The sequence below is a fragment of the Triturus cristatus genome, chromosome 1_1 (genome assembly GCF_964204655.1).
Source record: "Triturus cristatus chromosome 1_1, aTriCri1.1, whole genome shotgun sequence".
NCBI classification, from domain to species: Eukaryota; Metazoa; Chordata; class Amphibia; order Caudata; family Salamandridae; genus Triturus; species Triturus cristatus.
Genome location: NC_140579.1, coordinates 170,622,149 through 170,638,159, shown reverse-complemented (window position 1 = coordinate 170,638,159; position 16,011 = coordinate 170,622,149). Strand labels below are relative to the sequence as shown.

Below are 16,011 nucleotides of genomic sequence, written 5' to 3'. Positions count from 1 at the left end.
GTCTTTGATGGGGTAGGCCTCCACCCATCGGCTGAAGGTACAGACCACCACTAGGACATATTTCGAATTGTTACATCTGTCCATCTGGATGTAATCCATTTGGAGGACTTCAAAAGGGAAGGTAGGCGGAGAGAATCCTCCCTTAGGGGTAACTGTGCCTTTTCCTGGGTTATACATTAGGCAAATCATGCATGTTTTAACCAGCTTTTCAGCATATGCTGGTATCTTAGAGTTGTGCCATGTAGGTTCCAACAGTTTACATATCCCTTTTGCACTAATGTGAGCAGGACCATGGGCCATCGTAACTACTGGTAGCACATGACTGTCAGGTAACATCCATTGTCTTTCCATAGTCGTACGGACCCAGCAACCATCAATTCCCTCCTTTGCTAATTGCTCCTTCCACACCCTTAGTTCCTCAGGAGTAGTATGGGACTGAATATCAATCACACTCTGTACTGTGTTTTCAACCATGCCCTCGTCTGTCACCCACCTAGCGGGACCTCCTACATACATTCCTTCCCTTTTTCTAAGAGCTGTTTGTCAGGCCGTCTGGTCAGCCAGGGCATTGCCTTTCCCAACATCATCTGTCACTTTCTTATGGGCTTTACATTTTATAATGGCTACCTTTCTGGGGATTGTCAGGGAGTCTAACAATCGGTGAATTAGGGGGCCATGTTGAATCTTGGTCCCATGGGAAGTAAGGAAATTCCTTTCTTTCCATAACCTCCCGAAGTTGTGGGCCACCCCGAAGGAATATTGGCTGTCAGTATAAATATTCACTGTCATCCCTTTGCTTAACTCACAGGCTCTAGTGAGGGCCACTAATTCTGCTGCTTGAGCAGAGCACTGCGGAATCTGAGCTGTTTCTACTACTGGCCCTAATGTCGTGAGGGCGTAGGCGGCTGAGGTGTTACCATCTGGCCCTCTGAGACATGATCCGTCCACATACAGTGTACCTTCTGGTTCTGCTATCGGGGTATCCTGTAAGTCGACCCGTCCTTTGTCTCCTCCTCTGTCCTTAATATGCAGTCATGTGGGTCTAAGTGGGCATCCTGAGTATCCAGTGGCGTAATGTGGCGGGGTTTAGTACAGTGCATCTTTTGATGTTAATGTGGCTGGCAAAGAGTGTCAGTTCATATCCTGTGAGACGTGCGCTAGTGAGGTACTGTGTCTTGGTGTTATTAAGGAGGGTATCTACAGAATGGGGACCATCAGAGTCAGGGGGGAGTTCATGCCGATCCCTGCACTCTGACGGACCATGAGGGCGGCTGCAGCGGTCGCCCGTAGGCATCCTGGGAGAGCCCTTGCAACAGGATCTAAGGTGGCTGAAAAATAGGCACATGGACGATGGTGACCACCGAACATCTGGGTCAAGACAGCGCATGCACAGCCGTCTGTCTCATGTACAAAAAGAAAAAATTGTTTGCTATAATCAGGAGTACCGAGGACTGGAGCAGTACACAGAGCCCTCTTTAAATCTTGGAAGGCCTGCGCATGCTCTCTAGTCCATGGAAAGGAACTGTCTGATATGTCTTTAGTGGTGAGGGCAAAAAGAGTTTTGACCATGGCCGAAAAGTTGGAAATCCACTGTCTACAGTATGAGGTTAGGCCTATGAAGGCTCGCACCTGCTTTTGTGTTCGTGGGGCCGTCATAGCATTGATAATTGCTATACGATCAGCGGTGAGCTGCCTTCCCTCCTTCGAGAGGAGATGACCTAAATAGGTCACCTTCTCTTGACAAAACTGAAGCTTTTTCAAAGAGACTTTGTGATTATGGAGGGCAAGGTGGCGTAACAAACAGAGAGTAGCTTCTTTACATGCTGGGGCAGAATTTGCATAAATGAGGAGGTCATCTACATATTGTAATAGTGTGGAATTATCAGGGAGTTCCAAGGAATCTAGTTGACTTTTTAGGGCTTGACTATAGATACTGGGGCTCTCGGTAAAACCTTGAGGAGCGCGGCAGAATCTAAAGCTCCGCTCACCAAGGGAGAAACCTAAAAAATGTCTGCTGTCAGGATGTATAGGAATGCTGAAAAAAGCATTCTTCAGGTCTATGACAGAAAAGTGCGTGGCATCAGAAGGGACCATCGTTAAGAGGGCTGTAATATCGGGGACAACAGGATATTGGGAGATTGTTATTTTGTTAAGGGCTCTTAGGTCAATTACGAATCTGTATATTTTAGGGGAGAGAGCATCTCCATTGGTCTTTTTAAGAACAGGAATAATGGGACTGTTACAGATATTGCCACGTGTTTCCTCCACTACGCCCTTGTCCATCAATTCATATATTATTGTCAAAAGGGCCATTTCTCTCTCCGCGGGTAGTCTATACTGCCGGAGGCGGGGGAGAAGTGCACCTGGCTGGATGCGTACCACATGAGGGGATATGTTGAGACACCCTACATCAGTGTCTGATGATGCCCAGAGGGAAGAAGGTAAAAACTGCAACTCTGGCGGGAGGGGACCGGACAGGTACATATAGGAAGCTGCGGTGGGAGAAATTGTTAGGGATACACCTTGGGGACTACATGATATGGTCGCATACAGAGCTTTCAGTAAATCCATGCCTAACAAGTTTTCACTGCAACCTGTAGTAAGGACCAAGGGAGCGTCAACATGTGCAGGGCCAATATCGAGAGGGAGGGGTTCCAAGACAGGGCTGGTCACAGGTGTTCCTGCAAAACCCACGGAGACATTCATATTGCCAGAAAGGGGTGCCTCCGGGACTGACAGACGTGCAATATAAGACCTGGTGGCCCCAGTATCCAAAAGAAAATTCTGATCGTTCCCCACAACTGACATTTGAACATACGGTCCCCTTTGATCCACTGGAATTTGCACTCTGGTAATACCCCTTTCCTGGCTGTCCTATGCTTGGTAGGACCCTGTCTCATCAACTTCGTCATAATCATCATTGTAATAAGTGCGTGTGGCTTCGTACCCATCAAACCTATTGGCCGGGCGCTGCCAGACGGGAGCATCATCCCTGGGCCTGCGTTCTTTATCCTGTGGATGGGGCGGGCCATGGTCCCTAGTCGGCCTCCCCTCCCTGGGAGCGCGAGGCCGAGTCTTCCCTGTTCGGATGTTTTCAGCTAACACGGGACACTCATCTATCCAATGGCCGTACCCCTTACAATAAGCACACTGATCTGTTTGGAGGGCTCCCGTACGTTGAGGGCTGGAGGGGGTAGACTGGCGAGCCCTCAGAGGGAGTTAGGGTTGGGGTCTGAAATTCACGCAGGCATCGGGACCTCGGGGAGGGTAAGCCTGCTGCAGAAGTGCCTTAGTCTTAAGTTCCCTAACCTTCTTACTTTCCTTGTCTCTATCTTCGTTCTCCCTATTCTCGTGATATTGTGCCATAGCCAAGATACCAGTCATAGTTTGGGCAAACCACGTACTTTCAACCTTCTTAAGCCTGGCGGAGATCTCAGGAAGCAAGTTGCTGACAAACTTATCGACAAACACTGGGCCAGAACCTGGGGTCCGGGGATCCAAACCACTATGTCCCTTGTATTCTGTCTCGAAATGGGTAAAGAATTCAGCCACATTCTCATCTTTTCGCTGCCTACAGGCGTTTATTTTATCCCAGTTAATGACAGTTTCCGGCAAAAGTGTTTTCATAAACGTCATTATTTTACCGGGCAAAGTCAGGATGGCAGCTTCTGGTTTAGTCCCTCCTACCCTTGCTTCTTCCATAGCCTCTAGGTCAGCCCATTTACCACCCAATGCCACTTCATGGTCAGTATGTCGAATCTTGTCCCAAATTTCAGTGGGGACAACCGTACTAAAAAGTAAATATATAACCTCAAGAATGAGGGAACATGCAGATATAATCTGACCTAATTCTCTGTAAAAGGCAGCCGGATTCTTCCGGGGATCTGGTAATTGTCCTTTTAACTGTATTACTTCTGACCTTTTCCAAGGAACATGAACCCAAAGCCTGCGCCAGTGTGCCTCAACAGCCCCTCGGCCATTATTTTGGGCATCGGTAAGTGCGTTAACAAAGACAGGGGCCGCCTCTCTCATTGGCATAGCTGTTTCTAGAGGGGTGTTGGGAAAAGCGGTCATATGACGGTAAGCCATTAAAGTAGACATAGCTCCCAACATCCCCTCTCCCTGAACATCGCCTCTTTTTATTTGTGACCTAAGGTCCATTAATCCGGTGGGTATCTGCATAAGCGCATTCTCAAATCTTTGCATGACCAGGGTACACAAGTATTCAGCCCAGGTGGTCTGTTCTGTAATCGTCCACTGGGAAAAGGTGGACCATATTTCTTTAAAGGTATAAATATTCCCGTTATTTATCCAACATTCACACTGTTGCTTCTGAAGGTCATTTTCTCGAAGGAATGAAAAGCTGACTGCAGAGCGCAAGGAGGCCAGTCGGGGGGAATTCAACAATTTATATAGATCCTGCTTAACTGTAGACCATGGGGAAGTAGGGAAAGGGTGGTTAGGGGTAAAGCCGCAGGGGTTGGGCGGATGGGGACTTATTGTCATTCCCGCAGCGAGGACAGGGTTAGCATGCGTGGTCGGTGTCATAGGAAAAATAGGGAGGGTCGGTGTGACAGGGAGAACAGTAGTAGGGGCAGTGGAGGCAGGAGTGGACTGTGGCGGGGGACATGCGGGGTGTGAGGCGTCAGGGCAGGGTACATTGGGGCATATGCAGGCGGGCTTTCTAGCATGGTATCAAGTAAGGAATCACCTTCTTCTCCCCCTTCCATATGGCCCTTTCCTTTCTCCTCATGAGCTGGATAACATTTTTGTTCCCGGGCCCCATGCTCCCTATCGGCTATTTCTACCGATTTTGTCATTTGATTTTGTAAATTTTCTCTGGTGTGGTCGGCCATTGACATGCGTTCCTGTTTTCTTTCTTGAGCCTTCTGCTTTCTAGCTCTCTGCTCTATCTCTTTCCTCCAAAATCGGACAGATTCAAACATAGACGGGCGCGTTTTTCTTTTCATTAATTGTTCCTCTAAGTTGGCGAGAACTTGGGAATTAAAGGAGACATAAAGTGGCCACTGTAATTCCGTGTTACTTTGTTTCGTATATTTTACCCAGAATGAGGAAAACATTATCGCAGAAGTACCATGTTTAACATACATTGTATGGCCAGGGGTCCCTTCTGGAGGAAGCGGACAAGCCGCTTCCAGCTGGGAGTCCTGCGTACACATACAACAACATAATTTCTTGAACTTACTACTGACTGGCATGCTTGTAAACAGATAACAGACACCAGCGGGTTTTAAAAAACTCACCTCGCTTGCTTGGCTTTTGCAAAAGTCAATAACAGCAGAATCATACAGAACAGACACCAGCGGGTTTTTAAAAATTCACCTCGCTTGCTTGGCTTTTGCAAAAGTCAATAACAGCTTGGCTTTTGCAAAAGTCAATAACAGAATCATACAGACTTGGTGGGTGATCAGTCCACCCTTACCTTACAGGGGTAGTTCTCTTCTGCAGACGTAGGGCGATGTCCTGCTCCAGCAATTATTTGCTAGGGGACTCCAGCGAGAACTCGGTCATGTGGCCCAGACCGGGTGGGGAAGAACAGCGGGGCGAGTCGTTTGGCTTTACTAGATTGCAAGAATCCCTCGGGTAGGGCACCTCCGTCGGAGTCTCTCCGTGCACCTCCTCACATCCACCGGGCCTGACCTTCGTGCTCGTGGAGTCCCTATTCAGGCGCCATTTGAAGAACCGGAATAACCCACTTACTGGGTCTGGGCGGCAGGGGAACCGCCCAAGTCTTCCATACCCTCCATACGTAGTAAAAGGAGACACAGGAGCCTTCGTCTGCAGGAGGAACCCAGATGTATTCAGATAGCCCGGGCTATGGAACAGAGTCCCAAGCTAGTCAGAGACAAAACCCAGGAGGCTGCTGCTTTACTCCGCAGCTTACATGCCTTTTATACTTTTTCATTGCAGTCTTTTGGCTGTTAGTCCATTGTTCAATCAGGGAAGTGTTTGCGGAAAGACAGGCGGTGTTCAAGGACCGCAGACCCAAACTAAGGGAGGAGAACAGCTTTTTGCCAAACTGTTCCAGTCTCTTGGAATCCCGGTCCGGCGGAGCGGTCGGGAAGGAGGATTGGGAGGTAGAAGCCTGGATAACCAGGCTCTCGGGGGTGGGGTGTTGGGACAGAAAACTGGGGTCGCCCGGAGCAGGGCGGTGGCGCCTGGCGACGTTCCTGTCCACAGGAGGAACTGTGGAGGGCTTGGACCAGGTGCCCTGCAGAACGTCAATGAGGGCCTCATTGAATTGCAGCAGAGGCTCAGTGGAGCTTGCTGCAGACTGAAGCACCTCAGAGAGGACGTTAGTCCTCACAGCCACGGCAGGCAGCTCGAGCCCAAGGGCTGCGGCCGCCTTGCGCAGCACCACAGAGAAAGCAGCACCCTCCTCCGAAGCCACAGTCGGAGGAGAGATGAATCCAGTGTCTGGTGAGGTATCCAGACCACTGGCCTCCCCCAGTTCATCTGCCCAGTCCTGTGACAGCTGAGCCTGAACGGCCATAGGATCCTCGGACCCCTCCCAGACGTCCCCGTCATCCGATTCATGGTAAACAGGAGGAAGGATCGGAGCCGGACGATAGACATAATGTGTCTCTAACGGCGCCGTACGCGGCGTCCATCGACGCCGTAACGGCGCCGGATCCGGAGCGGGGCTGAACTGGGGCTCGACGCCGAGCGGAGCCGGCGTCGGAGGTGGTACCGGTGTCGACGCCGGCGGAGGAGGCGTGACGAGGTCGACCGGCGTCGGCGGGGACGAGTCCCTCGGGAACCTGCGGCGTCGGGGCCGGAGCCGGGGCCGGGGCCGGAGCCGCCGGCATGCAAGGTTGCCCAGTCGGGTCCACGGGGCCCGAAGGTGCGCCAGCGGGCGTCGACGGCGGAGCCAGGCTCCTCATGGCCGAGAGGAAGGCACTGACTTCCGCCGGCGTCGCGTCAGTCCCAGGGACCGGCGGGTATGGGGACTTGCGCGGCGCCTGCGGCACCGCTGGAACCGCGGGGGTGGAACCACCCTGACCCTCGGCCGAGTCGCGCGACCGGCGAGGGGAGTCCGAAGAGCGGTGTCGCCTCTTGGACTTCTTGGAGTGCTTCGACTTACCCGAAGACTTTGTGCCAGACGAGCGATGATGACGTCGGCTGCGGCTCCGCGACTGATCCTTGGACCTCCTCCTGGACTGGGATCGAGAGGGGCGCGGAGCCGAGTGGCGAAGCTCGAGGAGCTTACGGGACCGCTCCCGTCTAGCCTTCGAGGTCAGGGCCTTGCAGTCCGAGCACGACTCCGCGTCGTGGTCAAGGCCCAAACAGTAAAGGCACCGGCGGTGATGATCCGTAACCGACATCAAGCGGTTGCAGTCAGCACAGGCTTTGAAACCAGGCATCCTACCGGCACCGGAGTCGAGACAATATCAAAAAGGATCAAAAAACTTAGTCAAAAAAGACTAAAAGGGGTAGCTCTCCCGGATCTGCGCTTACTGGTGCGGAAAAAAGAAGAACTGACGCCAGCGCGCGAGGGCGGCGTCTAAGTACTCCGACGACGTCATTCCGGCGCACGACGCCGACGACGGACGCGGAGCCGCAGACGACGCCTAGCGACGCGCAAGGGGTATTGCTGACGAAAAATCTTCCGGATCCAGTCTGACGCCTGGGGATATTCTAAGGTGAGGAATCTAACTAACGTGTTTCTTTCAGATAACCTGATCACGGTGTCAAGGATGTTTACCAGGCTGGGAGCAGGAGATGGAAAACAAATCATTTACCCAGGGCTTGAGTGTCTCATGGCTTTCTGTTGAACTGCAAAGAACAGGGGGGTTGGGTGTGCGACAGTTCCTGGGCAGAAATGCAGGCTGCAAGATGGTTTTTGTCATGTCAGTTAGAATTTTCCCAGGCATCAGCAGAAACGACCAGGTGGGTCGTGTGGAATTGTTTTGACAAGAGATGGCAATGAAACAACAATGGAGTCTCGGTACAAATTATGCCTATCAGAAAAACACTTTTCCTCAGGATCAAAGGGGTGAGGTGAGTAAAACATAGTTCTAGGAGAAGAATTCGGGTGGGAGGTTCAGGGAGGGCGAGACGCACTCAGCTAGTGGTACCCCTCGCCCACACAAGGACATCCCGTTTCAATCATGAGCAGTAGTGTTGTATCAACAACGTATTAACGTCGAGACTACCCCATGCTGTGTAGACCATAAAGCAGCTAGTAATCACGAAATCAGGCACGGGGAGATTAAGTGATGTGCCCAAAATCACAGGCTGTTGAGCAGATGCCGGGACTCGATCCGGATCCCAGTTGCTATGTCGACAACTATGGCGCGAACGCCAAGATCTCTCCCTATCTAAGGAAGAAGGCACGCCAATGACTTTAAGGGAGGAGAAATAAGTAGGCGGGTCTCTAAAACGGCTATAGCCTAAGAGGTTTAGCTATGAATCATTTCCAAAATGCATGGCTTATGTAATTAAGGACATGCCTTAAAAAGTAAACTTAAATCCCAAATTCAATTCATGCTCTTGACCACTGTTCTGTAGAGTCCAGTGTTTGACGAGCATGTGTTCTGCGCACTTTTATGACCCAATGTGACTGACCGACACCTTCAGAAAAACGCTGTCTGCAGCCTCTGCTCCAGCGCTTGCAATTATGCACGTGATTAACAGCCACCCACAAAGGGAACTCAGAGATACAGAGACTCGGCTCCATATAAGAGCAATATGCTGCATGAAAAAAACTATAGAAACAATATCCTGGAAAAAGCAAACGCTCAAAGAATGCACGATCAAGTAAAACAATTGAAACGTAAACAGGTCCTGCATCCTTGAGATGTTATGCCTTAACGTTTGTACAGTTAATGTTCAAAAATCGCGGAGTATCTTGGCTGTAGCATTAAGTGCACGAGGACCCGACAGGGGCCTGTTACAATGTTAGTTTTTAAATGACGGGTCGGGCTAAGACCCAGAGGGACCCACTCCACTTAAAGCCGTTGTCACAACATTTCCTTTGGTGTGACCTTTGAGTCTCAAAGAAGGGTAATGTCGAGTGATTCTGAATGGGCAGCCGAACGAAAAGAACCGGTAAAGGCAGACAAGCCGCTTGCAATCGACGTGGGATTGACCAACGCCCGCTCCTTCGACCCCTGTGCATGTCATACTCTTCCGTCCTGAAGGAAGTGCACCACTCACTTTGTGGTCCATCAAGTTGCTTCCCATAAACGGTGAGTAAACTGCAAACGTGTGACTGTGATGGTCTCTTGTCTCCGGAGGAGGGGATGAAATGGAAATGAAGGCCAAAACAACAACAGGTAACACTGAAAGCCTCTTTGTTCAGCAAAAGAGGAACCGTCTTCTGGCAGGGTTTTGTTTTGTTTTTTGGGAGATGTGAACTCTGAGGGCAACCAGCGACGTCTGATTAACCGGCAGCATGAACGTACAGTTGCCAGCAGGGGGCTGGAGGGAGAGAGAGGGAAAAAGTGAGAAAGAGAGAGACGGGGGGAGAGAGAGAGCGGGAGAGCCCAGGAGTACTGCGTGGTCTGCTCATTTTCAAGCACTGCACTCGTGATTGTGGCGCTCCCGCAAGCTGGATGCCGCCACAAGCACGAGTGTGTGCTTGAAAATGACCAGAGCGACGGCTAAAGGTCCTCCAATGCAGACCATGCGTGCTGCGTAGGCGAGACCTAAAAACAAGAAAAGGGGGCAGGGTATAAACACCCTGACCCCCTAGCCCTGCTCAGGGGGTTCCACAAGGACCCCCAGGGCCAAAAAAAGCATTTTCTTTTCATAATTTCGGTGGAATTCCCGTTGGGGTTGCAAATCCCGCCAAAATTATAAAAAATATGAAGCACGGGGTCCCGTGCTTTATTTTAATAAGGCCCCCGGGTGGGCCAGGTCCCATGGACATTGTCAATAAATAGTGGGGGCCCCCGCAGCCCCGGGGACCGCCACCTCCCCGGGGCTATGTTGATTATGTGTGGGGGGCACGTGGCCCCCCCGCAGCCCAGGGGACCGCCACCTCCCCAGGGCTTTTTAAAAAAACAAATGCGTAGAGGGAGGTCCCACCCGTCCCACACTGCCCCGGGGACCGCCACCTCCCCGGGGCTTCATTAAATAAGGGTGGGAGGGCCTCGTGGGCCCCCCCAAGCCCCGGAGACCACCACCTCCCCGAGCTTTGCAAACATTGGGAGGGGAGCTGCGCGGCCCCCCTCCTGGAGCCCTTGATGGCCCTGGAGATCACCACCCCCAGGGCCAGCTCCTGCAGTGTCTCGGGGTGCCCACCCCGGGACACTGCTGTTTGCTATGGCAGGGCGGGAGCCGTGCCGCTCCCGTCCTGCCATAGCAAACTCAGCTTTGCTTCATTGAAGCGAGAGCAGGGAAACCTGCTCTCGCTTCAATGAAGCAAAGCAGGATTGCTTTTCCACAAGGGGAGCTGCATGTCAGCAGCTCCCCTTGTGGAAAAGCAAGGCCGGCTCCAGCAGGAGGCGGGTAGCTGGCAGGGACTATAGGGGCATTGGGGCTGCCCCACGGTTCCCAACGGAAAGGGCCGGCCCCGGGGGATGGGGTCTCCGGGGCCAGTAGTGGTCCGGGAGGGGGGCCGTGTGGCCCCCCTCCATCAATAAAATAAAAATAATTTTAAAAAAGGCACAGCCCCGGGGGATGGGGTCCCTGAGGCTAATAGAGGCCTCAGGAGGGGGGCCACGCAACCCCCCTCTTTAAAAAATGATAATAAATAGTAAAATAAATATATGGCCATGCCCCGGGGGATGGGGTCCCCGGGGCCAAAATTGGCCTTGGGAGGGGGGGGGGGGGGGTCTACGGCCACCTTCCCGTTTATTTTTTACATTTTATTTAAAAATAGGGGTCAGTCCCCAGGGCCCCAAAAATGGGAAAAGGGGGGCCACACAGCCCCCCTTCTGGAAAAAAATAAATAAAGACTGAATTGCGCTGGAGGCCCCGCCCCCTCCCTGCAGCACTCTGCAAACGTGCCCCCTGGGGCGTTGTAAGTTGGAGAATTAATTCCCCTTGAATACTGAGGGTCCCTGGGGGCCAACTAGCCCACCAGGTACCTCCAGTATGCGCCAGGGAGCTGCGTTGCAGAGAGGTGGTCTAAGGCCATGCCCCCTTTTTACACCACTCTGCAACGCAGCTCTGTGGTGCTTACTGGAGGTACATGGTGGGCTTGTTGGCCCCCAGGACTCAAGGGGACTTAATCCCCCAATTTACAATGCGCCAGGGGGCGCGTTTGCACAGTGGTGCAGGGAAAGGGCGTGGCCTGATATTACAAGTGTGCAAACACACCCCCTGGTGCTTTGCAAATTGGGGGATTAAGTCCCCTTGAATCCTGAGGGTCCCTGGGGGCCAACTAGCCCACAAGGTGCCTCCAGTAAGCGCCACAGAGTTGTGTTGCAGAGAGGTGGTCCGAGGCCACGCCCCTTTTTACACCACTCTGAAAACGCGGCTTCTGGTGCACTGCTGGTGGGGCAATGAGGTCCTCTTGTGTCCTGAGGACCTCAGGACACAAGTGGACTTCATACTCCGAGCAGCAGTGCGTCAGAAGCTGCGTTTGCAGCGTGGTGTAAAAAAGGGCGTGGCCTCGGACCACCTCTCTGCAACCAATCGATAACCCATATGGACACTCATATAGCTACTGACCAACCCATGCAGTAGCTTATACAACAGACAGACTGATACAGACATTCACACAGTTTAGTCACTAACCCATGCATTCAGTAAGAAACATGTAATCACTCCCTTAAACAGTCAGTCACGCACCAATTAAATCCAACATCCAGACACTTATACACCCACTCATTCTTCAATACACCTTGGCATATATATAATACATATTTAAAGTGTAAAGAAACACACAGTCACTGGATGATATAATTAGTGATATCATCAGTGATGTCATTTGAGATGTCATCAGTGATGTCACTGACCATGTCATGAATGATGTAATATGTGACATCATCAGCAGTGCATTGCGGGGGCGCGAGTTATAGTTAGCTGAACTAACTATAATTGCAGAATTTCTATGGTTTTGTACGAGTGAAATGTCCAACTAACTATAATGTCCCTGAAACCTATGGTTTTTTCAGTGAATTTGTAAGGTTTTTTAAATGCTAATTTCTAACTATAACATGCCTGGAACCTATGGTTTTTCAGTGAATTATTACCTTTTAATAATTCCTGATTCATGTACAGAGGTCGTTTACTGTCTGGCCTACATTATGTTTTTTACAGCTTTGGCGTTGGCACTGATCACATAAATAATACATGCTGATTGACATGTAAGAAGATGTTTTATTACATAGATTCTTCTTATAACAGAACTTGTTACTGATGATGTTTGTATAAGGTATTCACATGTGATGCACCTTTTAGAATCACAGCAATGAACCCCTACATTTGTTGCAGCTTGCTTTTGTTCAGCTCTCACAATAAGAGCTTGTAAACTTGCAAAATATATGTTTATGTGTGTCAACAAGAAAGCTTTAGAACTCCTTTTCCTGAAGAACAAGGTTACACCAGAGGTGGGACTAAAACCATGCACTCAGTATAGACAAGCATGTTCAGCAAAACATTTCCACAATATTAGAGCATGGCCTCAAATAGTTGGCATTCAAAAAATGATATAACACCTCCATGGCAGCAGTGCAGATTGTAACATCCGTATTTTGAGTTTCGTGAAAGTAATGTGAACAAGGTTAATGAAAACAAGTTGTTTATGTATGAAACACCAGGTACAGCTTGAGCAAAAGTAGCGTAATCTTGACCCACATATAAGAGTTCAATTCTGGAGTGCATTCAAAACGCTGTACATAATGCGCAAAGGCACTGGAGCAAACGGCTTAAAGACCTACAAGATCAGGACTGCCACTATCCTACATCCAGAAACCTGTGTTACAGCGGATCAAGTAGCATCATACAACAGAAAAAAGTATGGAGGGGATGAAGGGTTAGAAACTATAACAGCCTCACATTTTTTTCTGCTGGAAGGTAAAGTGGTTATAAAACACGTTCTTCCCACAACATCACATACTCCTGAAGTGTGGCAAAAAAGTGTGAAGACCTACAACTAAACTACTAGGTGCAAAACGAATCATCCTTATGGGGTAACAGGAGATAGAAAATGTAGTTGGAAAAGTTGGATTAATGTAGGGATTTTCAAAAAACAATCTGGTCTTATGATGCATTATTTTTTGACTATCTGAAATATAGATAAATATTCAAAGTAAAGAAAAGTAAAACTATCTGAAGTTGATTTCCTGGCAAACCTCGTTATCTGAAATGGTTATCATGGTAATCCAAATGCCTTAAATTTGTATTGGGTGATTTGCGATAATTTCCTAGCTACCACATATAGTGGTTCAAGTATAGATGTCACAGATCAGAGACAAATGGATGATAAACCTTTTGAGATTCTAAACGGTAAAAGGCGAGATTGGACCTCTAAATCACGAATTAATAGTACCATTTATCTCAACTTGAGATTAATCTAAATGATTGTGCTAGGTTGTACAGATTGGACTTTGGTGTAAATGGCTAAGCTAGCACTGACTAATATAGACACATGCTGAGGATGTATTGAATAATGATTACTCGGTTTCATGTTAAAGAAATGTGTGAGTTTAATTTTCTGGGAAAGTTGTTTCTAATCAGTTGAGTCTGATAAATCAACACTATAATCCTCTATCAATAGTTATTGTAACATTAAATGATATAATTGATAACTTGACCCTGAAATTCCGTAAAGAATAAGGCTGCTCTGTGTTTCGGTGAAAGCAAAGAAGCAGATCCTCAAAGTCTGGAAATCAAGGAAGCTTTTGATAGTTGAAGATTAGTCTTATTAATGGAGTTTTTTTATTCAGGAATGAGGTAGCGCAGCATCGAACAAAGAATAATTAGGAAAACATGAGGAGATATGATATATGTTCAATTAATATTAACTGATTTGCTGATTGGATTTATTCTTTTGTTCTGCATGTCTGCCCTACTGCATCAGCTTGGTTTATCTATACATTTTATAAGCAGTTTCACTCATATTTACATTGTTTCAGGCAAATTTATTGTAACATATTTCATTACTTCAATACAAATGCACTTGTTGGAGTGGGAATAACTTCTGTTTGGGATTGTACGTTACAAGTCTAAGCCCCATAATTTCAGACTACTTTTTTTTGGGATCCGTGAACATGAACTGACTTAAGTGCCTATACAATTAATTCACCTATATTATTATTATTTTTGAATTCTTTGTTTATTAAATGCATTATTGTTAATGTAATGTATTACTATTATAATAATGATTATTAATAACAATAAAAATAATTTTATCTTTTTCAAATCAATTAACTCTCCTTGAAACTTCCAGTTTAAGTAATTTAAGTACATATACCTTACTTTGACATTTTGGGATCCACATTTTTTACAGATCTGAACTTATGGCTCAGAAATAATGGTAAAGAGAAATTAAGAATCCAAAGTTATGGGGATACAGCATGCATGGTAGTACAGGTGTGCTCCACTGCCCTGAGGGACCTTACATGTAGGTTATCTGGTATACTGATAATTTTGACCCAGCCCACACAATAAATCTGCATACACGCTGAGGCCTAGGCCTTGAATCTGACCATGAGACACAGGGCCAGGCTCTGAGGTGTGGATGGGTGTTCCAGTTGCACTCTTTAGTCGATATGGGACTATTGTCCATGTCCTGGAACATGTCCTGGAACATTTACATTACACAGAGGTGGCAGCATACTGTTATTCTGATTGAGAATACTAAACAGACTAAACTAAAAATAAAAAAGAATACTAAACAGACAGTTTGCTGTTTAGGCAAGAGTATGATGCCTACTACCACCCCATCACCTCCAGAATAAAGTTCCAATTGAATGTAAGGCCCAGGCCCCACGCTGACATCCCCGTGTGTTTGTATGTATGGTTGTTTTGAGTTTATGGTTGCAGAGACCAACGGGGTGCATTTTGCATGCCCCTGGGAAACAGAACACTGGGTCTTTTGGTACAGCCTCCCCAGACAGTGGTAGTGCGTGGCTCGCATTCCCGAGTAGAAGGGTGCCGCCTCGGACACTGAAGTGCAGGAGGATGGAGACTTGGCAGCAGTAACCATTTGTTAGCAAGGGTCTACATATCATCCCTTCCCGGGCACTGGCTGATCGTGTTTGTTGGTTAGATCTTTGTTGTGCAGATGGAATCTTCTAGGCAGGGACTGGCCGTTTGACTCTCCCCAGAGTGCTACTCCAGATGTGTAGTACAAGCCAGGTGGAGAGTCTTCACACTTGGTATGATTTATGTCTTGGGTGCTGCAGTTTGGAGAGAACCTTGTCACTACCTTCTGGAGAGCTAACGCCTACAACAGATCGGGGGATTGCGTGTCAAGCCGTTAAAGCATTCATCTCTCCTGTAATGACTGTTGGTATTTGAGTTGAGGCTCGCATGTTGATTAATTCCAACGTTCTTCTCTTGACTCGCGTCGAACCGAACTTACGTCCTGTCTGATCGCGCTTCCCTGGTGTAGTGAAGGTTCAGAAAACCACACGTCTCAATAACCTAACGAAAATTGCCTTAGCCATAGGCAGAATACTCAAATAAGAAGGATTCAAAAAATTGAAAAACGAGAACTGCAAATGCAGAATCAATCCAGTCCAAAGGGCCTGTGGAGAACCCCATAATTGGCGTATAGTACTGTTGGGTTAAATCAATCATTAAATGCGATTCAATGCAGGGAGCAAGTAAAAATGAATTGCCCTTGCAGGACAATAATATAAACCCAGTGGTCAACAACCTAAAATTAGCTACACAAAATTAGTACTGCGTAGTTAAATATTGGTTGTTGTATTATAGACTGACTGGATTCAATCTCAATGCATTTCACCATTTATGTTTTATGTATTATCGTTCATGTTTATTGTGTATATTGAATGTATTTCAAATTTAGTTAAGTAGCAAGTTCACAATGTTTGTTGAATATATGTCATTCACTGTGAAGATGGTGTG

General features: G+C 48.2%; 1 protein-coding gene across 6 annotated transcripts in view; it reads right to left on the bottom strand.

Annotated features, from left to right (window-relative positions):
• LOC146869905 (vesicle-fusing ATPase-like) overlaps window positions 1-16,011 on the bottom strand; it is a 1,998,451-nt gene that overhangs the window by 212,975 nt on the left and 1,769,465 nt on the right. The window lies entirely within an intron of this gene.